The 26653-nt window shown below is 45.7% G+C and overlaps 1 protein-coding gene across 1 annotated transcript in view; it reads left to right on the top strand.

The window, feature by feature from the left end:
• The window catches only part of LOC116891772 (ubiquitin-conjugating enzyme E2 R2), a 618378-nt gene that overhangs the window by 411798 nt on the left and 179927 nt on the right, over positions 1-26653 (top strand). The gene's annotated exons all lie outside the window — the stretch shown is intronic.

Here is a 26653-nt window from a genome sequence, read left to right as displayed (position 1 = left end):
CAACTCAAGCTCAGAAGGAGCGGAAGGAGACTGCGCCATTGAGCACCCCCACCCATTGTCAGCTGCAAACTGGGGGTTGGGCGGGGCTAGAGAAACATGAACAGGTGCACGCCGACCGAATTGGGAGGCCCAGGGGCCGGTAACCACCCTATCCAATCCGGCCCTGCGCCGAACTGCCTACTCTTCTAACTATTGTGCACAGGGTGGTGGTGGGGTCTCCACAGGTTGGGCGTGGCCAAGCCCTAGCCAGGAACTGGTGGGTTTCTAGTCTGTCTCCTGGCCGCCAACCAGGTTCCTCCCGCGCAGGCGGGAAAGGGTTCACTGGCCAGGAGACCGCGCCTTTGTTTGCTAGAGATCCCCACCTGTGCCCAATTAACTCGGACAAATGAAGGCGAACTGGATTGCGTGAGTGCAACCAAAATAAGAATTCGCCCTAGGGAGTGGCTAGATCCTTCAGCCACTCGGGCTCCTGGCCCAGCAGCTGGCCCTCTTTGCCTCACACTTTGGAGAATTTTAAGATTCAGTACTCTAGACCCTACTCTTCAGGCAGGTTTCTGTGTGTACCATCCATTCCTGCCCTCTTCCAGGCCTAGGGCCTCTTCCATCAGCCTCTCACCACCAGTGCCCACTGCTCCAGTCTGCCCTCCATCCCCCATGGTGCCTTTTCCCTTTTCCTGTCCAAAGAGACAGGATGGGCTAATCCATAGGGAACTTGGTTGCAGGGACTTAAGAGAATGGAGAAATGAGGGAGATGTGCGCGCGCACGCGCGCGCGCGCGTGCGAACACACACACACACACACACACACACACACACACACACACAGCTCTAGACTTTTAAAACCCTTCTCTCCTTCAATCAGAATACCCCTTCCCCCATACACACGCACACATACTCTCTGACCTTGCACATCAGCTTTCTCCTAAAACGCGTCAGTTCTAGCCTATCCTGGTACCCTCCCCAGGACATTGGACATCCACCTGCCCTACAAGCAGCTCACCCCATCTACATGATACTTAGCTTCCACATAGATTCTGAGTTTTGCTGTCTCACACGGGCACCCCTCCCACCCACTTGTCCACCAGGATGCTAAGAAACTGGTGGACAACTGGCTCCCTTTGTACCTTGCTGGCTCTCAGTGAGCTTGGGAGTTGCTGTTCTCAGCCCTGTACTGGGCACTCATTATCAGACAGCCAGAGTCCACATACGAAGCACTAAGACCGACTCTCTGACCTGGGCTCAGATCCCTGGCATGGAGGAAACTGTTTCTAACTTTGAAATTAAAAATGGAGGGCCAGGGATGTAATAGAGTACTTGCCTAGCATGAGCTCAATCCCTAGCAATGTTAACATAAAGAATGGGTAGATCCCAGAGATCCATGGATAAAGGGGTGGTACTGTTTGTTGAAGATGATAGCTTGCATGTGAGAGAATCCCCAGTGACAAGCGCAGGAGGATATAGGGTCTGCTAAGATAGCCTAGGGTTTTGCAAAGATGAGGAAGGTGAGGAGTCCAAGATAGCAGTGACCTGACAGGAATAACAAGGCTGTGACCTGAGGCCTCGGGGCTTCAGAGACTCCTTCAGAGAACAGGAGTGATAAATCAGACTTCCCCTCTCCATCCTGTTTTCCCAAGTTTTAGAAGCCCCCCTTCCCACCCAATGTCCTCTCTCCCTTGCCTTCCTTCACCATCTACCTCTAATAGTCCTTCCTGGAGGTGGCTCTGTTAGGACAAACCTGGACACCTGTTGTGAACCCTGACTTGGGTCTCTCAAGCGAGCCTCTTTGGATGTTTCCTTCCCTCCAGGTGCTCTACGTGGTCTGGTTTTAGCCACCTGTGGGGGACCCTTCAGTCCTTCCTGTATCTGTGCTACGTGGCTTTTGACTGTGAGAAATTGATTTCCACCAGGACCCTGTGTAGAGCCCTAGCTCCTGTGTTGCATGGCTATACTGAGGGTTTGTGAGGACTACAATGCTATACCACCCACCACACAAAGGACTCCCAGAAGCCACTGCACCTGCTAAAGGACTATATCTTTATGCCCTTGAAGGTAGTCTCTTACGGTGACTGGGGAACAAATTCATTGTCCTTGCAGGACAGCAAAGAGTAGTTTGAAGGAATTCAGTGTCAAGATTGTTCTGATGTGCTCACTGGAATTGGGGCTTGAAGAGATAAATGATTTGAGAGATCATAGACAGCAGGGCAGGTGGGCAGGAGGGTCTGGCATTTCACACAGTATATGTTTACACTGATTCTTGGGGAAAAAAATTCAGTTTCTAGTGTTAAGCACTCAGTAAGGGACACCGGTTAACCAAACATCTTGTTCAAGAAAGACAATTTGGGTCATAGTAGCTCATACCTTTAACCCTGGCATGGCAGAGACAGGTAGATTGCTGTGAGTTCTAAACCAACCTGGTCTACATTGTGAGTTAGAGGTCAGCCAGGGATACAGGTAAAACAAAACAAAACAAAACAAAACACCAAAAAAAACAAAAAACAAAAAACAAAAAACAAACAAAAAAAAAACCCCCAAGATTCTGCCTTCAGGTATACACTTTTCTCCACCCACAGGGACAAACTCCAAGGAAGTGCCAAGTCCAGGCCAGGTGCTAACTTTAATAAGTGTGTGTGTGTGTGTGTGTGTGTGTGTGTGTGTGTGTGTGTGTGTGTATCCCAAAGCTCTTCTATCCTTGGAAAGAAGATTTAGCCCCACCCCCAGAGGCAGCCAGGCTACCTTGTGCAACTGGGTTCAAGACCATAGCATAATTATATGAGAGAGGAAGTAAAATGTTAAAACACAAGATTAGATGTGGCTTGCCTTCCCAGGAAGGCTGGGGACACTAGAAGAGATAGTATCTATAAGGCTAGGCAAGTGCATTAAAGTGGCCAGTCAGCCAAGGTGATACCATTCCATGAGGAACTGCCTGCTGGAAAGAACTCATCAGGGATAGCAGACTGACCAGCCCCGGGACCTCTGAATGTGAGCGTGTTTGGAGGTGGGCTGTGGAGGGTGAGATCTCAGATCCTTTGTCTGACTAGGATCTTCATTCAGAGAGATTGGAAGGTTTGCAAAGTTCCATTCATGGGGAAAAGCAGGTACAGAAAAGAAAACCGTGTGAACACTTGAAAGTGTACCAGAAAAGAGGCCTAGAAAACAGCCCTGTCTACATCTTGGTCTCAGCTTATAGCCCCCAGGACTATAAGGAAACAACTTCATTGCTTAAGCTCCCAGTTTGTGGTGTTTTATTATGGCACCGAGTCTCCCAAGTCAGCTAAGACATACCCAGCTAGCCCTGGAGACACTCAGCTTCCTACCAGACATTATAGGAAGTTACAGGGTTGCCTTCATGGTGGCTGGCCACCCTCCTCAAACCCAGGGAACTTACTAGAACAACTATGGAAGCATCTGTGGAGCCAAGGTCTACACTGAGGTTTACGAATATTCAGTTCTTGTCAGATAAGCCAAATGGCCTCTTCAAAGCAAAGCCTATGCACTTAGGCTCTCCAGGAAAAACTATTTTTCCCTTCTCCTTTTGGCCAACAGATACATCTAAAGTGAAACGAGGTACCGGGGTTCCTCTCAACAGGATCAGCCTGTTGTGAACCCAAGGTTCACAGATGCACACACTGCCTGACTTTGAAACAGGTTTGTCGTCCTTCTTCCTCAGGAACTAAAACTCCCCATGGCCAGGTATGACAATGTGAGCCTCTCATTCTAGCATTTGGAAGGTAGACAGGAGGATTACAAATTCAGAACTAGTTTTGGATTTATATCCAAGTCAATGCCAGCCTGGGCTATATGAGGCTCTCTCCTCACCCCCCAAAAAAGGCAGAGCTGGAAAGATGGCTTAGCAGATAAAGCCATTTGGCACCAAGACTGACAATCCGAACTCGACTCTGGGACACACACGATAGAAGGAAAGAACATACTCCTGTGGTGTCCTTTGATCTCCGTACGCATGCCCACACACATACACTCAAAAATAAACAAATGTTTAAAAAGAATAACAACCAAGAAAATGCAAGCCCCCGAAACGGAAGAATAGGGAATTCCAAATTGAGAGAGCCACTGGCAACCATCAGAGGGGAGGAGAGAGTAAACACACGTGAAGTTTCATACTTGTGAAATGTCAGAACCGTACAGACAAAAGAACTCCAAAACTCCAGAGAAATAACAAAAATCAAGTTTCATACCAGAAGCAGGGATTAAAACGGCATTACGTATGTCTACAGAAGTCCTGAAGAACACTAGGAAGATATGCACGGCCACAGAATGGCCCAGTTCAACTACCGTCCTAACAGTATCATGGAATAGCACCTTCAAAGCCATATGGTTACTATAGCCTCCTTTTAAGTGGCTACAGGAAGACCATCTACTTTGGCAAAGAGCAACCCAAGAAATATGAGTTCCAGACCCAGGGAATGTGATGAAGGAGGTAAAGGGAATCTTCAGGATGAAAACCAGAGGCCATTTCAAGATGCCAGCCCCAACCCCCGCACAGAAGGATCAGGCTGAGCACCTTCCTCAGAAAGGCCGGGTGCGGATGAATTAGTAATTTGATCAGAGAAAGTAAGCAAGCAAGAAGAGAAAGGCAATTATTAACCCTTTGGAAAAGCACAAGAGTTCAAGTTAGAGCAAGTACCAGAAGCCATCGGCCTCTCAAATGCAGATCTGGTTGTCGCAAAACAATTTAACTGAACTTTTAGCATAACTAATGGAAAGAAAGAGAAAAAGAAAGAGAAAACCCAAGTATTCAGTGCCAAGACAGGAGGTGAGAGAAAGATAAACATGCTCCCCCACTCCGGGTGAGGTCAGTGGGTAGCAGCTTTTAGTCCTGTTGGGGCAAGTGACAATGAATCCCACTAGAGTCGGGCCAGGCTGAGAGTAGGGTGTGGCTGAGAAAATGCTTCTCTAGGTCTTTGACATGAGTCTTCTCTAAGCACATTCACATATAATGCTATTAGAAAATGAAAGTAAAAGTTACGTTGGTGTACTCCCTGTGAGACCCGAGAATGGTAAAACAACGCTGCCATAACCTATAACTAATAGTTATGCTGAAGTAGCTGTCTCTTTTTCTAAGACTGTGCCTCTAAATCACCTTCCCCACTCTTGGACAACAGACATTTCACATTTTACATTTCACCTTGTCTTCATGGTTGAAACTGGCCGAGGTTTCCCATTATGGTGTGGCCTCATGAGGTCCAATTTCCTCTACCCATGTTAAATGGCCTCCCTATGCCTCCTACCTGGCATGGTGCCCAGAAGCCTTGCATGTGAGACCAAGGACAGGCCCACGCTTGTAATACCTGGACTTCTGGATCTCCAGCAGCCTGAATTTCAGCTTTAAAAGGGCAAACCTGAGACACCCAGCCTTACCCTAGCTTACTCCAGATCCTACAGGTAAGGGGGAAGTTAAGTACACACGTGACTTGGCTAATGGAATAGATCATAAGCACTCCCTTCCGGGTACCAGACAGGCTTGCAGTTGGACCAGGTTAGGATCTTCTCAACCATCTTTTCTCACAGGACGCTTAAGGCATCCATAAGATATCATGGAGGCTCAAGATCCCTAATTTCTCCCATGTTTTTTCTATAAAATTTTCTCAGGCCATAGCTTTGAGTGAGAGTGGCAGAGCCCTTACCTGTACCACTATCTATCCTATTTCCAATAATCCGAGATCACAGTCTGAACCTCATCCCAACTCCCAACGTACACTGGAAGACCCTTCACTGCCCTCTGCAGAAAGAGCCTCCTCTCACATGAACTTGAGTCCATGATCGTGTTGAGTCTTGGAAAACACCCTTCCAAGACACTGATCTACATACAGGGCCAGGAAGAAGAGCGTTCAGGGCAGGGCCTTGGGACTATTCAAAATTACAGAGGTAACCAAAGTAACTGCAAGTCCACAGATAATTGTTCCAGTTCCCCCCGAGACTCTGGCCGAGTCTCAGTCCTACCTGGTCCCTGGGGCCTCAGGTGCCTTGTGGACTAGCAGGGCTGTCTTATCACGGCCTGGCTGGACGGAATGTGGTGAAAACCTTTGCCTGGTACAACTGCCGCTGCTCCACAGCCCAGGAATTTTGTGTTGAATAATTTTTAACTTCTGCTCTGAGAAAAAACAGGGTTTGTGTATAACGTTCATCGACACAGGAATGCCAAGGGGCTTTCATTGAAAAGCGAAGACTTTGTAAAGATGGGGAAAGTCTGATTTGGAGAAACAGGAACAACACCACCAAAAGAGGTCAGAAGAAAGCAGTCCTGGGGGCTTACAGACCCCGCTGGTATCTAGCCCTGGATGCTGAACCCTGGACACTTACAATTCATGGGCAACAGCCCTCCCTGGAGAAAAACAGAACACTGTGGGGGTTGGGGACAACTCCCTTTTCCAGCAGAGGTTTGTTTCCTGATAGGAATAGAAACGTCCTCCTCCACACATTTCTGCATGTACTTCTTGTTCTGTGGTCACTCACCCCATCTGGCCCCTAACCCAGAGAAATGTCCTGTGATTTTTAAAGATCTTTGTACTACAGAAATTGCCCTGCCAAGAACCACTTTGTACTCTTTAGTCAGCATTCACAACCACGGTCCTCATTCTCAGTGGTGGGCACTCAAAGGTCTACTCCAGGAGGATAGGACCCTTCTTATTCCATACTCAGGCTTGTATCCTGCCTCCAGGCCATGCCTCACTCACCCACCAAGGCCCTGAGCCATCTATCAGTCTGAGACCTTCCTGCTCTGCCCTGGTGGGAGTCTAAAGTGATGATGACCTCAGGACTTTGGAGCTGGACAAGGAGGAGACAGAGTATGACTGCCATGGATCCTGTGGCCACTTGATGGGGAGGTAGGCCATGGGTAGGGTCCACAGGAGAAAAGTGTAGACCCACCAGGCTACAGAATGCAAGGGGATGGGCTGGAGAGATGGCTCAGCCATTAAAGGCTAGGCTCACAACCAGAGTGCAAGGAGTCCTCAGAGGAAGTGTGTGTTTTACCTCAGGAGAGGGTTTGCTGGCTTGCCCTATTCCCTATGGAGTGTTCAACAAAGATTTTTTGGGTCTGAACATTAACTCTGTTTCCCTTAGCGTCAGGTATAAGGTGCATCCACATGACCTCTGAGTTGTTACCAACTCATGAGCTGGGACAAGTGTCCAACACAAGGTTCTGCAGGGGCACTCAAACTGTTGTATTGGGTCCCTTTCAGACTTCCCTGTCTACACTGCTTATGATCCCTATAGCCCGCACAAGCACCGGTCTTGCCAATTGATGGGTGATCTGAGCCCTTCTCAGCCTTTTATTTGTGTGTCTCTAACTACTGATTCTGGGCCTCTATTCATGACAGCCCGGAGTTCAGGGCACCCTTTTATGGAAATGCCACTCACAGCCTCTTGCTAGCTTTCCCACCATGGTATTGTAGAACTCTCATTCCTCCAACCCCAATAATATTTAAATTATTCTTATTACAATTTATTTGCTGACCATCTGTGTGTGTGTGTGTGAGTGTGTGTGTGTGTGTGTGTGAGTGTGTGTGAGTGTGTGAGTGTGTGTGAGTGTGAGTGTGTGTGTGTGTGTGTGGTGTGTGTGTGTGTGTGTGTGTGAGTGTGTGAGTGTGTGAGTGTGTGTGTGTGTGTGTGTGTGTGTGTGTGTGAGTGTGTGTGGTGTGTGTGTGTGTGTGTGTGTGTGTGTGTGTGTGTGTGTGTGAGTGTGTGTGTGTGTGTGTGTGTGTGTGTGTGTGTGTGAGGGTTGGTGGCAAGCACTGTTACCCCCCATTCACCTTGCCAGCTCCCACACATTTTAATATGGCTTATGGATGAGAGGTCAGTGCCTGGCACCTTTCTCCACCCCATGTCAGATCCCAGAAGTGGGTAGCACCTTTCTCCACCCCCTGTCAGATCCCAGAGGTGGGTAGCTTACTGAGGGGAACTGATAAACTCATCCCCTTGGCTTGTGGAGCTCTGTTAGTGTACATTGTAGGAGGCCTCTGCCTATGCACTGTTTGTTCCTGTACCAAGTACAAATATGGCGACTGCTTTTTCATAGCCCTCAACGTCTGGAGGAGCTGACTCTCTCTCTGCTCTTTCTCTCTTAAGGATCACTTATTTATTTATACTTTCTGTTGGTGGTTTTTTGTTTGTTTATCTGTTTTTTGAGACAGGGTTCCTCTATGTAGCTCTGATTGTCCTGGAACTCACTATATAGACCAGGCTGGCTTGGAACTCACAGAGATCAGCTTGTCTCTGCCTCCCCGGTGCTGGAATAAAGGTTGTGTCACTGTGACTGGATTTATTCACACCTTTTAACTTCATAATTATTAGGGTACGCTTATCTAGTTCCTGAAAATTTTCAAATGAGGTTTGGAATAGGTTTTGTAGGTGTGACATTGAGTTCTAGGAGCTGGGTTTCTAGTAGTGTTTGATCTTCCCAGAGACTGGAGACCTGAATAGGTCCAAGTTCCTTGAATTTTAAAGATTTGGATAGGTGAGGTATGCTCTGACATAAGTTAACTACAAGATACTACCGCAAATTCTATTTTTTCTAATCAATTAATGCTGATGTTGAAAAATACTATCTAGTTTTTTGTGTTGTTTTTTTTTTTTTGGTCTAGTTTTTTTTTTTTTTTTCTTTTTTTTGGAGCTGGGGACTGAACCCAGGGCCTTGCGGTTGCTAGCAAGCGCTCTACCACTGAGCCAAATCCCCAACACCTTTTTTGTCTAGTTTTGTGGGGGTTTTTTCTATTAAAAAATTGAGGTAATGGCTGGAGAGATGGCTCAGCAGTTAAGCACACTAGACTGTGTGACTGCTCTTCCAGAGGTCCTGAGTTCAGTTCCCAGCAACCACATGGTAGCTCACAACCATCTGTAATGAGATCTGATGCCCTCTTCTTGTGTGTCTGAAGACAGCTACAATGTACTCATATACATTAAATACATTTTTTTTTAAAAAAGGGATGATTTAAAAAAAAATCAAGGTAAGCCAGAAGGTAGTGGTGTATGCCTTTAAGTCCAGCAAGGGGGCATAGACACTTGAGGCTACCCGGGTCTACAGAGTGAGTTCCAAGACAACCAAGGGCTACACAGAGAAACCATGTCTTGAGAAACCAAAAAGAGGAAGAGGAAGAGGAGGAGGAGGCGGGGGGAGAAGGAAGAGGAAGAAGAAGAAGAAGAAGAAGAAGAAGAAGAAGAAGAAGAAGAAGAAGAAGAAGAAGAAGAAGAAGAAGAAGAAGAAGAAGAAGGAAGAAGAAGATTGGATGTGGTGGCACAGGCCTGTAATCCCTGCATTTGAAGACTGAAATCAAGAATAAAAAAAATCTAAGGCCAGCCTGAGAAGCAGAATAAGACCCTGTCTCAAAAAGAAAAATAGGGGTTGGGGATTTAGCTCAGCGGTAGAGCACTTGCCTAGCAAGCGCAAGACCCTGGGTTCGGTCCCCAGCTCCGAAAAAAAGAAAAAAGAAAAAAAATGAATTTTTAAAAAGAGGAGGTGATATTAACATGAAACTGTTTTAAAGTGTGTCTTTCAATGTTTACCAGCCTGGGGACCATCATTTTACCTGTCTTTAGAACACATTATCATGTTTGTACTTCCCAGAGACTTTGTACTTCCTGGGTCTAGCTCCCATCTGCTTTCTATTTCTATAGATTTACCTGTTCTAGACATTTTATGTAAATGGAATCACATACTATGAAACATTTTACGTCTGGTGGCTTCTTTTTCTTCTTTCCTCTTCCTCCTCTGAGAGAGAGAGTGGAGAGAGGGTGAGAGGGAGGGAAAGAGGAAGAGAGGGAGAGAATCACTACAGAGGCTTGGCTGGCCTGGAGCTCCCTCTGTAAACCAGGCCGGGTCTCAAACATGCAGAGTGTGTCTCTGCCTCCATGGGGCTGGGATTAAAGGTGTTCGCTATCACTCCCAGCAGTATGTTTGACTTCTTCAATAATGTTGATTTTTAAAAAAAAATTATGGGCAGTATATATAGCAAAATGTACAATTTAAGCTATTTAAATCAGATATTTTAAGACGACATTAAGCACACTCACCTCTTACGCACCTGTGCATGTGCCAAGCACGTGCTTTAAAGTGGGTGACCAGCCCATGTAGATTTGTCTTCTATTCAGCAACCTTTATATAATTGCTTTCCTCATCGATTATATGGTTTTTCTGGAAATAGGAATCAGTCTTATTCAAATAACTTATATATGTGATATATGCATTGATGATCCTCAGACCACCTCATGTGTTTTCCTTCCTTGTTGTGTGACCAGTAGTGCCTAGTTCTGTGTTGAGCAGCCACCGCCGATGAATATGGAAACTCTGGACCTGACCCACACCTTCAAGAGAATACACCAAATTTGGTAAACTAAACTTTACCATGTTAGTAAACTTTTCTTCTATCCCTGGTATACTTAAAGTTAGCTTTCTTTCCTCTTCCACCTCCTCCTTTTTTTGGACAGGATCTCACGTAGCACAATTTGACCCCGAACTCCTTGTCAATTCTCTCCCCATCTTCAGAGTGCTGGGATCACAGTCTGTCGTGATGCCTGGTGTATGTGGTGCTGGGGATAAAACCCAGGGCTTCATGTGTACTATCTAGCACTCTACCTGTGGATTCACACCCCAATCTGGTTCAGAAGTTATTCGAACCCTTTTTTGAAGTTTTTCTTTATTTTTAATTGTGTCTCTGTGTTGGTATGTGCATGTGAGTGCTGGGACTGTCAGAGGACAGAGGAATTGGATGCCCCAGGGGCTGAAGTTACAGGCAGTGTGAGCTGCTTAGCGTAGGTGCTGGGAATCAAAGTTTGGTCCTCTACAAAAATACAGTGCATACGTTTAACCACTGAGCCATGTCTCTAGTCCCTATTTAAAAGCTTTTTCTGCATCGGTTGAGGTAATCATTTTCTCCACTAAGTCACTGAGACATTCTTTTATTCCTAGGACACAACGCACCTGCTCATAATATTTTACACATTAATGAGCTGAACTCTTGAACAATTTGCAGTCCAGAGGGCCAGGTGGCTTGGTCCTTCTTGATATCAATTATCACGAAGCACTAGGAACTAAAGAGGCTACTGAAGTATAGACTACATGGTGACCATAGGAGTTACCATTTGTGAGATGAGAGTTGTATTGGGTCTTTAAAATGGGCTCAGCCTATAAAGGTACCTGCAGCCCAAGCTTGAGAACCTGAATTCAATCCCCAGAGCCCATATGATAGGAGATAACTAACTTCTGCATGTTGTCCTTTGACATTCACATGAGTGCTGCGGTACACACACACACACACACACACACACACACACACACACACACGATGTGGGGTAGTGGTGGCCTTTAATCCCAGCACTCAGGAGGCAAAGGTGTGTGGATCTCTGCGTTTGAGTCCAGCCTGGTCTACAGAGTGAGTTCCAGGAGTCAGAACTACATAGTGAATTCCTGTCTCAATTAGACAGAGAAACAAACAAAAAACACTTATATCGATCTCAGGAATGAGGATTTGGGTACACAAAAAAGGTATAGTATTTCAGAAAAAAAAACAACAACTATTACACAGGGAAAGGGGACATCGCTCCAGCAGGAGATATGTTGAAAACTCTGTTTATGTGACCCAAAAATATCTAAAGAATTTAAGTATTTTAGGACCCAGAGGCTTACCAGTATTTACTGCCCGGTAAGTCCCTCTGGGGAGCTGGACTTTGAGACATTAGCACCAATAGTTAGAAGAACTAATATGAAGCTGCTGCAAGGTCAATTTATGGGAAAAATTTTACATCCTGGTGTCCACAGACTGCCATGGCAGACAGGTAAAAGTAAGAACCAAACGGAATATATTGTATGCTATCACCCAATTCGCAAACCCTTTGTCCCTTTCCGACGAGTGCTGCTGTTACAACTGAGCTCTGGAGAAGGGAAGGACAGGGACTGTCCTTGGCTTAAATATTAGATGGTGATTGCTAATGCCAGAAACAGGTTGGTATAAGGCATGTGGCTGTTACAACAAAGGACAAGTGCCAGTTTGAGGAGATGGGACCTGTGAGGTAGATAAACCTTGTATAAGAGCTAGGACAAGAGATGGGAGGATGAACTGCTCATCTCTGGAAGGAACAAGGAGTAGGGGCAGCAAACAGGGTTCTGGAGAAGATAGGCTTTCTGAGGGGAATGTCTAAGAATAGAGTAGCCAGCAGGATTAGGTCAACGAAGTCCAAAGAGAGACCATGTTTCTAATGAGGATTGCCCTACCACTTGGTTATTAAAATGTCAGCTGTGCTCTGGACAGACCATGTCTTGTCCTGAGCCAAAGATCAGGAGGTGGATTGGGCACTAATGACACATAGGCATGCCCAGCTCTTTGTCTTGTGTAACTGGACATTCCCTCTGTTTATAATGACTTCAGATGTCCAAACAATCAAAAGAGGTGACATCACCTGGAACCTTTTTGGCTCTAGAGGACACTGAGGTTAGGCTTCCCAGGTCCACTAAAGGATGTGGCAACAAGAAGCCAGGAAAGAAGCTGGGGAGGGTACTACAGGGGTAAATGCACTAGCTGTATGTACACATGTATGCCTGTGTGTATGTGTGTGCTTGTATGTCTGTAAATATGTGTGCTATGTATACATGTGTGTGTTTGCTTATGAACACATGTTTACCTCTGTATACTGTGCATGTGTGCATGCACACACACATACTTGCGTGCTGTGTGCATGCATGCAGTCATACCTCTCTGATGCACTACAGCAGCCTCCTATAAAAGAGACCTACAGAGCTGGGCATGGTGATACATGCCTTTAATCCTAGCACTCAGGAAGCAGAGTCAGCCAGATCTATGTGAGTTCAAGGCCAGCCTGATCTACATAGCTAGTTCCAGGCCAGCCAAGGTCAAATAGAGAGAACCTGTCTTAAAAAACAGTAGCGGGGTTGGGGATTTAGCTCAGTGGTAGAGCGCTTGCCTAGGGAAGCACAAGGCCCTGGGTTGGTCCTCAGCTCTGGAAAAAAACAAAAAAAAAACAAAAAAAAAAAAAAACAGTAGCAACAAGAAAGGAGACCACCAGAGCCAGGTGCCTTATGGTCAACTCTAGTTCTAGTCCTTTGGATGTAGTCTGATCTCAGAATCAGGTTATACAGTGTGCTGGGAACCTAGGGTCAGCCAGAGATCAGAACCAGCTGAATCCAAAGGCCCAAAAGCCAGCCATACCAGGTATCTCTCTCCACAAGGCCACAGCCCACTTACAAGTATATCAGCTAGCCATGAAAGTATGAGGTTCAGTCACTGCGATGGTTTGCACATGCTTGGCCTAGGGTGTGGCACTATTAGGAGATGTGGCCTTTTTGGAATAGGTATGGCCTTATTGGAATAAGTGTGTCACTATGGGTATGGGCTTTGAGACCCTCATCCTAGCTACCTGGAAGTCAATATTCTGCTGGCAGCCTTCAGATGAAGATGTAGAACTCTCAGCTCTTCCTGCACCATGACTCCCTGGATGCTGCCATACTCCTACCTTGATGATGATGGAATGAATCTCTGAACCTGTAAGCCAGCCCCAATGAAATGTCCTTGTAAGAGTTGCTTTAGGGAGAGATGATGGCTCAGTGGTTAAGAACACTGACTGCTCTTCCAGAGGTCCTGAGTTCAAATCCCAGCAGATGCTTCCTTCTGACTCTGGGAAAAGGTTGGGTCAGACCCCAGGCTGTACACACTGTTAGCCCCCAATGCCCTACAAAGCTATGCTTTCCAGAAGATTTCCAGACTTTCAAAGGGTAAGCTCAAGGTCAGTGTCAACCAAGGATATGTTTAATCTCAGGCTTGGCTGACTTCTTGCCTGGGGATATGCAGGGGAGCAGAAGGGACACTGACTTTTATTAAATTCAGGTTCATGCCAAAACTGAGCATTAACCAACCAGGCAGCTCTAGAGTGTCTAAGAAACACGGAACAGAGTGGCCTAGTTCTACTAGTCACTCCTCTGGGTTCAAAGAAGGAGAGCGATCAGATGTAGCCCCCTTTCTGACTTCAGCACACTTTAAGGGCATATTTTGATTACTGCAGATCCTTTATGTCCTGCGGGTGGAGTTATTAGGAAAGCCTGAGATATCCACATCACATTTCACAGTATTCAGGGTTCTAGGGTATGCTTTTGACAGTGGTGGGGTTGGAGGTGGAGTGGGGGGTTGGAGGGTGGGAGATTCAAACAGGCTCTCACCGTGTATCTCTATCTGGCCTGGAACTCCCTATGTAGACCAGTCTGGATTTGAACTTGTGTCATTCCTTTGGCCAGTGCCTCCAGAGTGTTGGGATTATATATGTACCAACACTATGCCTGGCAATAGGATCCACGTCTTTTTTTTTTTTTTTTTTTTTTTTTTTTCAGAGCTTGGGACCGAACCCAGGGCCTTGAGCTTCCTGAGGCAAGCGCTCTACCACTGAGCTAAATCCCCAACCCCCAGGATCCACGTCATAAGGGAGCAGACACACTGTGCTCCTACAGTTACTACAGTGTTAAAGAACTTCTGGCACCTGGTAATTCTGGGCCAAGGCTCCCTTAGGCATCTTTCCAGATCATAGCCCTTATACACTGACAGTAGCATTCTGAACTCCTTAATGGTTTATCTTTCTATTATCGCCTCATCAGAACACAGAGACCAGGCTGGTAGATGAAAGGGACATCAGGATCTATCCTGTGCTGGCACAAGTCACCAGCCCAACCCCTAGTACCCAGGGTTCCCCATGTCCTTTGTACAAGGAATGTGACTTAAGGCCCCTGAGTCCTGTTTCCTGCCAGACAGGACATCTTTGCTCTGTATGTCTAAATACTGAACCCCATCCTAGCTCCCTCTGGCCGAGAGGTCTCAGACCCACACTTGCCCTCTTCTGCTTCCTTCTCCTCATACTCACAAAACTCTTCCTGGTACGGTCTGACACTAGTTTATTCCTGTGCTACTATGGCTGTGGCCTTCATCCTGGTGAGCCATTATTTGCCAAATAAATATTTGCACAGGGTGGGACTCAGTGCTCAGGGTTGAGTATTAAATGGGCCTAAAGTCGGAGAATTCTGTGGCAGCACCACAGAGGCTCAGGGATGCGGAAACATGGTGGAATGCTGACCTAAGACTCTCTCACTTGCCTTCGAAGTAGCTTGTGTTCCTGACACCAGGCACAAAGACTCCAGAAGGCAGAACCAATCTGCTAGGACACAGAGCCCAGGGCTGTGAGCTCCCAAAGGAAAGAGGAAGGCTGGGGGAAACTTGAGAAATGCAGGGTATATGGGAGGCCAACATAAACATCAGAGATCGCCAAGGTGAACCAGGGGGAAGTTCATGGAAGAGGACCCATATCGATTACTCCACCCTGAACTCTCATGGCATTTTTCATCAGTTACCCACTGCTGTGTAACAAGTACCCCCAAACCTAGTGGCTGCATTTATCATTTCTGCTCTATAGCTTCGGAACAAGTGGGGCCAATGTAACCGGAGAGTGAACTATGGGTACAGGGTTGCCATAACCCGTAGCTCTTCTTCCATGTTCCTTTCAAGGAACTGTTCTTGTTTTGTTTCTGTTTTTAGACAGGGTCTTACGTAGGCCAGGTTGATCTGGAACTTGCTTTGTAGCTAAGGCTGGACTTGAGTTCCTCATCTTCCTTCTTCCATGTCCCAAGTATTGGGATTATAGACATGGACCGCCACATCTGACTCCATTGACCTCACCGCTGTGCTACCTGCAAGGGCTGGCTGTTCGTTCACAGCAAGCCATTCTAGTAAGAGTATCCAAGAAATCCAGGCCTGGTGGTACAAGCCTACAGCCCCAACTGCTTGGGATGCTGAGGCAGGAAAATCAAATGTTTAAGGTCTAAAAAATAGAAGGAAAAACAGGGCGGGGAGCCAGCGAGATGGCTTAGGGGGGTAAGGGTGCTTACCACATCAAACCTGATGACCTGAGATCAATTCTCAAGATTCACATGGTGTAAGGAGTAAACCAAGCCCTGTAAATTATTAATGAGCCATGCTACTGCACATATATGCATATATACACAATCAATCAATCAATCAATCAATCAGTCAGTCAGTCAGTCAGTCAATCAACATAATTTAAAACAAAACAGTGGTAGAATGATTACCTAGCTTGCCTGAGGTCCTCAGCACAATCTCTGTTGAAACACACACACACACACACACACACACACACACACACACACACACACACACAGAACCCAAGGTAAAGCTACAAGCTCCCTATCACCCAATCTTGAATGTGCTGCCTATCACCTTTATATTTGCCCAAAAGCAAGCCATCAAGTGTATTTAGGGAGCCATTGGGTAGATGTGGGAGTGTGGGGAGGGAGAACCTGGGCTGCTGCCACAATAGCTGCCCTGCATTTAGGGCAGCTGCTGGTCAGGATCCCAGCTCACTAGCTTTGCTTGCTTTGGCTTTTTTCCTGGGAGCCAATCATCCTGTGTGTGGGTTTGTCTGTGTTTGCTGATGGGCTAGCAATTGTTTGGTTAATAGAATAAAGTCAAAGAACTTTTGAAAAGCCCCCCATTTTGTTTTAACTTAAGTATACAGATACACAACGTATACCCATCTGATGTGGGGCCTTGAGAGCAGACAGAGGTCTGCTTCAAATTGTGTTACATATTGTCTCCATCTCATCTCTCTCTCTCTCTCTCTCTCTCTCTCTCTCTCTCTCTCTCTCTCTCTCTCCCTTTTTTAAAAAATTTATTTATTTTATATGAGTACACTGTAGCTGTCATCAGACACACCAGAAGAGGGCATCTGATCCCATTAAGATGGTTGTGAACCGGTTGGGGATTTAGCTCAGTGGTAGAGGGCTTGCCTAGGAAGCGAAAGGCCCTGGGTTCGGTCCCCAGCTCCAAAAAAAAGAATTAAAAAAAAAAAAAAAAAAAAAGATGGTTGTAAACCACCACGTGGTTGCTGAGAATTGAACTCAGGACCTCTGAAAGAGCAGTCAGTGCTTTTTTTTTTTTGGTTCTTTTTTTTTTTCGGAGCTGGGACCAACCCAGGGCCTTGAGCCTCAGGCAAGCGCCTACCACTGAGCTAAATCCCAACCCCTGCAGTCAGTGCTCTTAACCACTGAGCCATCTCTCCAGCCCTCTTTCTTCTTTTGAGACAGTTTCTCTACATAGCCCTGGCTGTCCTGGAACTCACCGTGTAGCCTAGGCTGGCCTCAACTCATGGAGATCCATCAGCCTCTGCCTCTTGAGTGCTGGGATTAAAGGCACAAGCCACCACCTGGCTCTCACCTAAGCTTGTCAATCGTTTTTCACTTAATTTCCATAAAAATAGCTCGAGTTTTGCATTTCATCTAATGTGCTTGTGGATCATTTAATTTAAATCATATCCTCTTATCACCAAAGCCCAGTGACATCTCTTACTTATATTACAGCAAATATAAGGCATCAATACATTTCAGAGTGACACTTAGGGAGGGAGGGGGGGCTGCAAGGGGCAAAAAAAAAAAAAAAAAAAAAAAAAAAAACAGAACTGAACATTCAGTCCTGAATAAATAAATGCTGAATAAATGGGCAGAATAAATGCTGGTGGTGCACACAGTGTTTTGTCTTGAGTTCATGAGGGCAGAGGAGCACCTTGTGCTCTCAGAAAAGCCCTCTAGGCACTAGAAAAAAAAAAAAAACTTCACCTCCTTTGAATTTTGTACAATTTTGGCTTGGTATAGTTTTGGTTTTGGTTTTTCAAGATAAGGTTTCTCTGTGTAGCCTTGGCTGTCCTGGAACTCACAGATATCCCCCTGCCTCTGCCTCCAGAGTGCCAGGATTAAAAGCATGCACCACTATGCCTGCTTTTGTTTTTTGAGACATGATCTCTTGAATAGATCTCCCTGTATGGTTAATGGTGGCCTTGAACTCCAGATCCTGCCTCTGCCTCCCCAATGCTAGATTACAGTCATGCACCAACACACTCAACAATGTGTTGCATTGACAATAAGAAGTAAGAGATAAATGAGGCTCTATGCATCTGGAGGCTGTACTCTGGGTGGCTAGTGGGGTTTGGGGACACGAGGAAGTCATGATTTGAAGCTGTAGGGACTATTTTTGTAAGCTTTTCCTGGATGGAATCATCAGGACGATAAGATGGTGACAGGGTCACTTTCTTGCTTTTCCTCCAAAGCTAACTTAGCCTTGGCATCAACCCTCAGGCCACCTCCACGTTCTTTGGTTGTAAAGGGTGGGTGGGGTCAATGTTCAGAATCTTCAAACCTCCTGGAAAGGGCTTATACTCTGCCCTTCTTTCTTAGTTGCCAAACAAAATAATTATCGTGGCTGGAATCTCAGAGCTAGAGGAGCTTGGCCATAAATAGAAATCCTTGTGGGTAGACTTCAAGGAGCAATGAGACTGGCAGTGTCAGCCTAGTCTTGGCAGAAAGTTGCTGGAAAGGGGATGCCACCATTGTTCCCAGATGCTCTAACATCTGCTCTGTAGCACCTGAATCAGGGTTCCCAACTGTGATGCAAAGCCTATTTGATGCCAAAAAGGAGGATAGGCCCTGTGTAGGCTCCATAGCAAATGCTTGGTGAGTATGATGGCAATTGGGGAGGTGTCCTTCCCTTAACCAGTGGAGTCCAGAGGCAGCCCTGAGCAATCCTCTCACCCTGCAATGAGAGTGAGGCCATCCAGCAGCAGCTGAGCCTTGCTGACAATAACAATGCCATCTTTAATGGGAGCTAGGATTTCTATTTATGGCTGAGCTCCTCTAGCTCTGAGGTTCCTAGCCATGATCATTATTTTGATTGACATTGAGAGCTAGTAGGATTCATGGACTCAGCAGCACAGCCCAAAGAGTAGCTATTAGGCTGTCACCCCCTTCTATACAATGCCCCCAAACCCTTCCCTCCCAGACCTGTGCTAATTATTCAACTTGTGCAGTCCATTTCATATATCTCTTTACCTATGCAAACACAGCACCTGTCCAGGAAGGCTGTATCTATCGCAAGTCCATTCAGCTCTTACCGAGGCTCAGGGGTATCCCTTAGCACCATGTGCAAAGTAGGTGACATTTAGAGATACTCTCACCTGACCTAACCCTCCTGGTTACCAGTGGACTGCACATGTGTTTTGTAGGTCAGCCTGGGCTGCAGGAGGGCTTGTTAGATATCACGGCTCACTTAGCCTGCTTCCTTCTGTGACCTTCCTCAAAGGATTCCACACAAGATGCTCAGGTCTGTAACCACCAGTCTAGGGCCTGGTTAGAGGAGGTGAGAGGTAAACAGAACAATTAGGGGCTCCTCCTATTACATGGATTAGGTAGCCTGGTAACTGAACCTCCCTCAGCTCCAGCTGTTTGGAAAGGCAACACTGAGGATTCTTACCTGTTCGTTCCTCCCATGTGGATGTAGGGCTTCTGGGCTTTGCTGGTGGCAGGGTTGAACAAGGTGCTTCAGACTTACATATAGTCATGGAGTACTAGGGGTGGGCCAAGGGCTCCCTGTGCTCTATAGGGCCCTAGGCACCATCGGTTTCAACCTACCAGGTCAACTATGAGGCACCCTCCCAGGAAGCTACATAACTTTGTCCTGGAGACCGAGATCTAGGAGTCAGTGACGATCAGGAAGAGCAAGCCTTTGGGAACAAGAGGAGGATAATTGTTTCCTTGTGAGACACACACAGCCTACAAGCCTGGGCATGTCTACCTCAGGGACCATCCTTCCTGATGTGACACAACACACTGAGCTCTGCTGCTGTCTCCAAGGACCCCTAAGAAAACGGCTGCACTGGCCACTCAACTGAGTTATGTCCTGAAACCTTCAGAGCATCCGTAGAGCTGCCAGGCGCTCTGCGTTAGTTATCATTCTTTTTTTTTTTTTTTTTTTTTTTTTTTTTTTTTGAGAGCTGGGGACTGAACCCAGGCCCACGCTTCCTAGGCAAGCGCTCTACCACTGAGCTAAATTAGTTATCATTCTTTTAAAAGATTTATTTGTGTTATTTTTAATTGTGTATACGGGTATGTACACACAAGCTCAGGTGTTCAAAGAAGTCAGAGACTTCAGATCCCCTGAAGGTGAAATTTGTGCAGTTGGGAACCACCCGACATACTAGAAATCAAAGTCTGGTCATCTAGAAGAACAGTGCATTCTCTAATCATTGAGCCCCCTCTCCAGCTTTGGCTGCCCCTCTCCTTGATGTGTCATATATTCCAGGGGCTATGAATTCTGTCCAGAAAACCTCTTGTAGAGAAAGAATAGAAGCCAAACATTTGAGTCAATCAGCCCCTTGGATATTTGCTGATCCCACAGTGGCACACCTTGCAGAGTACATTACCACCCAGAAAGGATGTGACACCAGTATGTTCCATGTCGTCTTTCCATACTGAAAGAAGTTGTAAGAATGTAATGTTAGAATCTCTTTGCTGCTTAAGCCCCAGTACCTGCAGTAACATTTATCTGTGAGTCTGTGAGTCTGTAGTTAACAAACTTTCTGGTGCCAGAATCTCTTACCTTGAAAGTGAGTTTACTTCAAGTTGGTTATTCCTTATAACATCCTTTTCCCCGTCATCTTCCCTGATTCCTGCCTAGGAACTGGAGAGTCTGGCTACAGGCTCTTGCTATGAAACCTCTCCCATCCTTAGAAAGGTTTTAAAATATGCCTCACTTGTGCTATGTGGGCTGATTCCTCACTGTAGAGACTCCTCTATGCTATTTGTCTCTGGTTCTGGGGCCTGAAGTTTCTTTGGAGTCCCTGCCATGCTGCTGCTTCTCAATCTGATTGTCCATTGTGTTAATAACGCTTCCAATAAGCTTTCTAGTAACCTTTCAGTTCCCCTTGAGGCCTTCACCTGAAGCCATTCAGAACTGACATCGTTCTATCACCATGAAGGGTGTTCTCCCCTCCCCTGCCACCATCCCTTCCTCATCGTCTGTTCCACTTTTATTGTCTAACATTTCAGGCACTCAAGCCATGGTAGGCATAGATGGCTGGTTCTCTTTATGCTGCATAGTGTTCTCTAGGGCGATTGATAAATCAAGGGACATTGTGAATACTTTCAAGTTTGGGTTCGTACAGATAAAACCACTATAAACACTATACAACAGTTTATGGGAAGTAAATTTTCATCCTTCTGGGACATGGAGTAACTGTCCATTCAGGAAATGGTTATCAGTTCTCCAGGACAACATAGTCATACCCCATCAGCAACTTGTGAAAGTAATTGGCAACAGGTACAATTGTTTTTAATTTTACCCTTCCTGATAGGTGTGGCAAGATGTCATTCTCTTAATGTACATCTCTAAATGACAATGATATTTATGAGATACCTTTAAAACATGGTTTATTAGCCTGACAGAGATCATATTCCTTGAGCTCTGTCCCCTTGTCCTTCGCAATGATTAGCCAGTCAAGTCAAATTGGACATGGTGTTTTTACTTCCAATTTAAAGGGTGAAATATAGTCACCACCAATGTTAGGGATAAAAGACACATGCCATCTTGTCTGTGAGTGCTTGTTAGAAATAAGTTCCAGGTCACAAAGAAAGAGATTACCATCCTAACTGAAGTGTCTGGACAAGGTGAACTTTACTCCTGATCCAGAGGGTGTGCTCAGGAAGGGTAAACACACATCAGGACAGGGAATGGGAAGTACGTTTGGTTTTCATTCTAACTCAAGGTGTGGTTGTGCCTTTTCTCCCTTGCTGGCTGGAGTCAGACCGTACAACCTTATTCAACTGGATGGTCTGAAAAGAATTAGTGCACAGGAAATAGAGAAAGTGGAAAGGGGGGGGTCACTGCTCCTAGGAGAAAAACGCCACTGTTCCAGGTCATCAAATTCCTCGAGTGGAGCCCTGGGCCTTTGTGTAAGCAAAGGTTTTAGTGGGTGGGGAGGATTAAAACATTTGCCTAAAAGTCTTACAAAATGGGGGAAATAAAGATTTTAATTCATTGTTCTAAACAGAGTTTTTATAGAATTTGACAGAAAAGACCCATATTTAATATTTCTTACAGTTCTCATTATCAACCTGTTGTGGATTCTGGTGAAAACTACCTCCCCGAGTTACTTTTGCTTTGTTCATGGCCTCCTCTGTTAGATACGAAGATTATTCTTTTACAACAATTTGGGAGCTTCAGAAGGATCCCAGGATAGAAAGTTTCTTGGCAACGTGGAGAGGGCCCAAGAAGAAGATAACACAGAGACCAGGAGTCTCCTGTGCCCATGACCAAGATAGGAAAGGCAAAAGCACTTTCTCTCATCCGACCTCCAGGATGACCCAATCACTAGAGCAAGAGAAAGTAAACAAGAAGTGTCACCAGCACAAAAGCAAACATGGAGTCCTGAGTGCTGTAGGTACCCTTGGTGACTTCTGATAAACCTGTTGCTAAGAAGCACCAAACACAGGACACCGTCCCATGAGGGAATTGTTTGGAGACAGACAAAGCACTGAAAGTCAGAGAGCAAGAAACCTCCATTGTGGGACAGTCGGGTTTGCGACACTTGTTGATAGCTTCACTCTCACAAGGTCAAAATGGGAAACGATTTAGGTAAAAAGAGTTCTAAGATTCTGAGAGCACCCAAGGGTCCAGGTTAGTTAACCCAGTTGGTCTTCCAGTGGAGTTCCTATCCCCCGTTCAGGTCCCGAAATCCTTCCTCCTATTCTTCTCTAAGAGTCCCCCAAGCTCCATCCACTGTTTGGCTGTGGGTGTCTGCATCTGTCTGAGCCAGCTGGGATGTGAAGTGAAGAGGAATTAATAAAGAAAGAGTTCTAAGGGAGTCACCTAGACAGGGAGTAACCAACTCCTCTGGCAGGCCCAGAGGCTCCTCCCACCCTATTCAATAGTCGAAGATCTGATTTCAACTCATTTCTTTATCAGGTGAGACAAGACGATGCCAAGGTTACCTTCTCCTTCCCGTTTTCACATGTGCACTCAGAGCAACAGCACCACCTATGGGTGTTAAGCTCACTTTCCATTTCTTTGACTCCTGGGTTCACTTTCCCAGCATCAGCCCGTTTCTAGGAGCTGATGGGCAGTCAAAAACATATCCAGATACATTGACTGGTATTCACAATTATAATATGAGGTAAGATATATGAACTCTCTTTTCTTTGTTTGAAACAGCAGACTGTTTTGCTGTTTCTTTGCTTTCTCAGTCCTACCTGTCTAAGTCATCATAGAGCTGAGTTTACCACAAGCAAAGAGTAATCATGTTGCTTTGGTAATGTCTTGGCTGGTGACCTCATCAAGATGGAGAGAGCTATATAGTTTTCCTACTGTCTTGCTTTGTGACATCACCCAGACATCAACAGCCATGACGTCACCACCCTCTTGCACTATATGCTAATGTACTACATCGTATAAGCCAAAATCATAGCACCCATACAATTTCCCAATGCCACTGAACCTCCAGGGCATTGACGCATCCCTAGAGTTTCCAGCAACACAAGCGTTTTAGTCACATGTCCTGATCCTTTTTTTTTTTCAATTATTTTCTTTTTTGATTATTTCTATTTTCTTTTTGAACACCCAATGGGATCATGGAACCAGAAGGCCAAAAGGATAGACTGCCAGGTGTTAGGCCTGGCACCTGGAGCGAAGAGAAACTCAATTCTGCCCACTGCTGAGAGAGGCTGAACATACTACACTTGAATCAAGAGGTCGCCACTGACAAAGAACTTTGTTGAAAAGCAGAAGTAGCTGACTAGCCTCTAAAATTGGTAAGAAAAAGACAGACAGGTGTCCTCTGATGTGTCAGCCTGAACTTTCCTCCCAGTGCTGTCTCCAGCCCAGTTTTCTATGCTTTGATATTGATTTGCCAAGTCCTGAGCAGCTTGGGTCCTGGAGCCTTGGGTAAGGGCAGTGAAGGGTTGAAGAGAGGACAGACACACAGACAGTGAAGTTGGGATCGGGTGGAGTTCTCTAATATTACACTATCACCATGATCTGGAGCCTCAGTGTGTTAATTTGGCACAGCACAGAGGAAGGGATTAGTTGTCTCAATAGATCTCTCTAAGCAACCAGTCTCACCCTACAAACATTCCTGAGGAAGAAGCTGCACTTGCAAAGCTTGCATACACTGATCAATCACCCATAAGCACTCATACCTTGCTGTTTGAAAAGCCTTGTATTTCTCTTGAGCCTGTTCCATATGGATAATGGTATTATCAATTGTTCCATGGTTCTGAGGGCTCGGGTGTTTTCAACATGGCCGTATGCATACCGTATCACACTAACTCTCGACTTCCTCTAATCCCCTCACTGTATTTACTGTGACATATTTGTAGTGTGTTTCTGTTCTTCCCTTATCAATTAATCCTTGGTGTTAATCCTACCTAAAATATGCACTAAAACGCACAAAAAAAAATCTAATTTACTTTAACCAGGTTCTAATAGCATTCTTATTCCTCATCCAGACCACTGAGGCCATTTTACCATTAATGTAACTAAAATTAACTTATCCCGATCAGCTTTGATGTTTGTCTCCTTCTCTTCCGTGTGAACCAAGACTTGTGCCATTAGAGATGACTCTCCAGTATTATAACGTGTGTGTGTGTGTGTGTGTGTGTGTGTGTGTGTTGTGTGTGTGTGTGTGTCCATCCTGCTGTAGGACACATACTAAACACATTCACTCCGTGCACATCTCTTTTGGACAGGGTATGCATATGCCCTTTTGATAGAATTGTGGGGGAGCATGCTAAATCTGTGATAATGTGTGTCTTAGTTATTTTTCTATCCTGTGAAGAGACACAATGAGGAAACAAAAGAGAAAGCATTTAGCATTTAACTGGATTACAATTTCATAGAATGAGTCCATGATCATCATGACGTGGAGCACGGAAGCAGGCAGCCAGCCATGACCCTGGAGCCATAGCTGAGAGTTTACATGTTGAGACAACAATCAGGAAGGAGTGGGAGGAGGGGAGAGAAACTGGAAATTGAATAAAAATGAGGACATGACTGCTCCTAGATATGGTTGAAAAGGTTTTTATTGTAAATTGAGGGAGGGGGGGACACCCAGAGGATCTGGAAGAGTTCAGAGTAGGGAGAGAAAGTAGCATATGGAACACGGCCACCAGACTAAACTGGGCCATGAGAGGAGGTGGGGGAATCAAGAAAGGAAGAGAGAAGGACAAGAAGGGCAATCAAGAGAAGAGGACTGAGAGAGTGAATGGCTGAAATGGTAGGTTTAGATAGGAAAGAGAGTGGGGCAAGGGAAGTAAAGCCTCTGGGTTAGAGATTTAGGGTAGGGTGGGGTGAGAGTAGCCATGGGTACTGAGTGAACCTAGACACTTTTGTATGCTAGTAGACACCACAGTTAGCCATTTGTCCTGAGTTTCTTTAGGATTTGATATTATAGTCTTTTTTTTTTTTATTAATGATAAGGGGTCATGTAATCTCATCTACAGATGCTTCTTAACAAAATTACAGCATTTTTATCAGGGGCCCAGGAAGGTTGTAATGTCAGTCAAAAGCTGGTTAGGGAGAGAGGAGTTCAAGATGGGGGATATTTGTTTCCCTCATTACCCTGGCCTTACTGGGTCTCTTAGGGTTTCCACTGCTGAGAAGACACTATGACCAAGGCAACTCTTATAAGGGATATTTAATCGGGGCTGGCTTATGGGTTTGGAGGTTCAGTCCATTATCATTAAGGTAGGTAGCATGGCAGTGTCCAGGCAGTCATGGCGCTGGAGGAGCTGAGAGTTTTATACCTTGTTCCAAAGGCAAACAGAAGAATACTGGCTTCCAGGAAGCTAAGAGGAAGGTCTTGGGTCAGTTTGCAGTCTAAAGTTGATTGAAAATCTTCTGGGACAGATATGGACTAGGGATAGACGGTAAAGTTAAGGTGCTTAGAGTATGACTCATCCCCTCACACTCACTGCTTAGCCCATGCTCAACGGATGCCAAATCTCTGATGAGCATACACGCACACAACCCTTTCAAAGACATGCTTTTCCTAGTATTTGCCAGAAATACTAGGGTTTTTTTGGGGGGAGGGGACCCAGAGGAAGTACAAAAAACAAACAGAAATTCTGTCTGTGCTGATGTCACTAATTTGGGAAGAATCCAGCCCATTTTACCATGGCCCACGTCTCTAACTCTGAATTCTTGGATCCACTGAGCTTTAGGGTTGAGTTGCAGGGAGGAGTAAATTATTGTTGTGCAAAGAATGCGGAGTTGTCGGACCAGCTCTACCAGATCAGAGAAACTCAGGTCATGTCAGTATCTAGGAAGTGAGGAAGGCCGGGTGGAGAGCAAATGCTTAGCGATGTCATTGCACTGCTGGTGGCTCGAGACCAGGGAGAGAAAACCAGGACCAAGCCCGACAGATACTCTCTAATCTTTATTCAAAACATAGCCCTGGTGCACCCTTATCCAGGTGCTGCCTAATGGTCCAACCCCATTTCAGAGAAGACGTAAGTTGATGGACCGCAAAAAAGTACAATGCCTCCTCCTTGTGTGGCACATCTAGGATAGCTTCCGTGAAGAAGCCTAACTACCTGGGGCCTCCAAAGTGAAAGAGACCAGGGTGATCAGGTAGCCACTCCTCCTAACATTCCACTTGGTGACCTCAGATGCTCCATGCTCAGCTTAGCGTGGGTGTGGCCTCCCACTTGGGAGGAACCGGAGTCCAGATCTCCGAGCAGACACACCAAAGATAAATTAGAAAGCCCAGATTTTTTACAAAAGGATTAATTTGAACTTGATAAGTGTTCACAGGGG

This window comes from Rattus rattus, chromosome 1, assembly GCF_011064425.1.
Source record: "Rattus rattus isolate New Zealand chromosome 1, Rrattus_CSIRO_v1, whole genome shotgun sequence".
NCBI lineage: Eukaryota > Metazoa > Chordata > Mammalia > Rodentia > Muridae > Rattus > Rattus rattus.
This window is presented reverse-complemented; position numbering and strand designations above follow the sequence as displayed.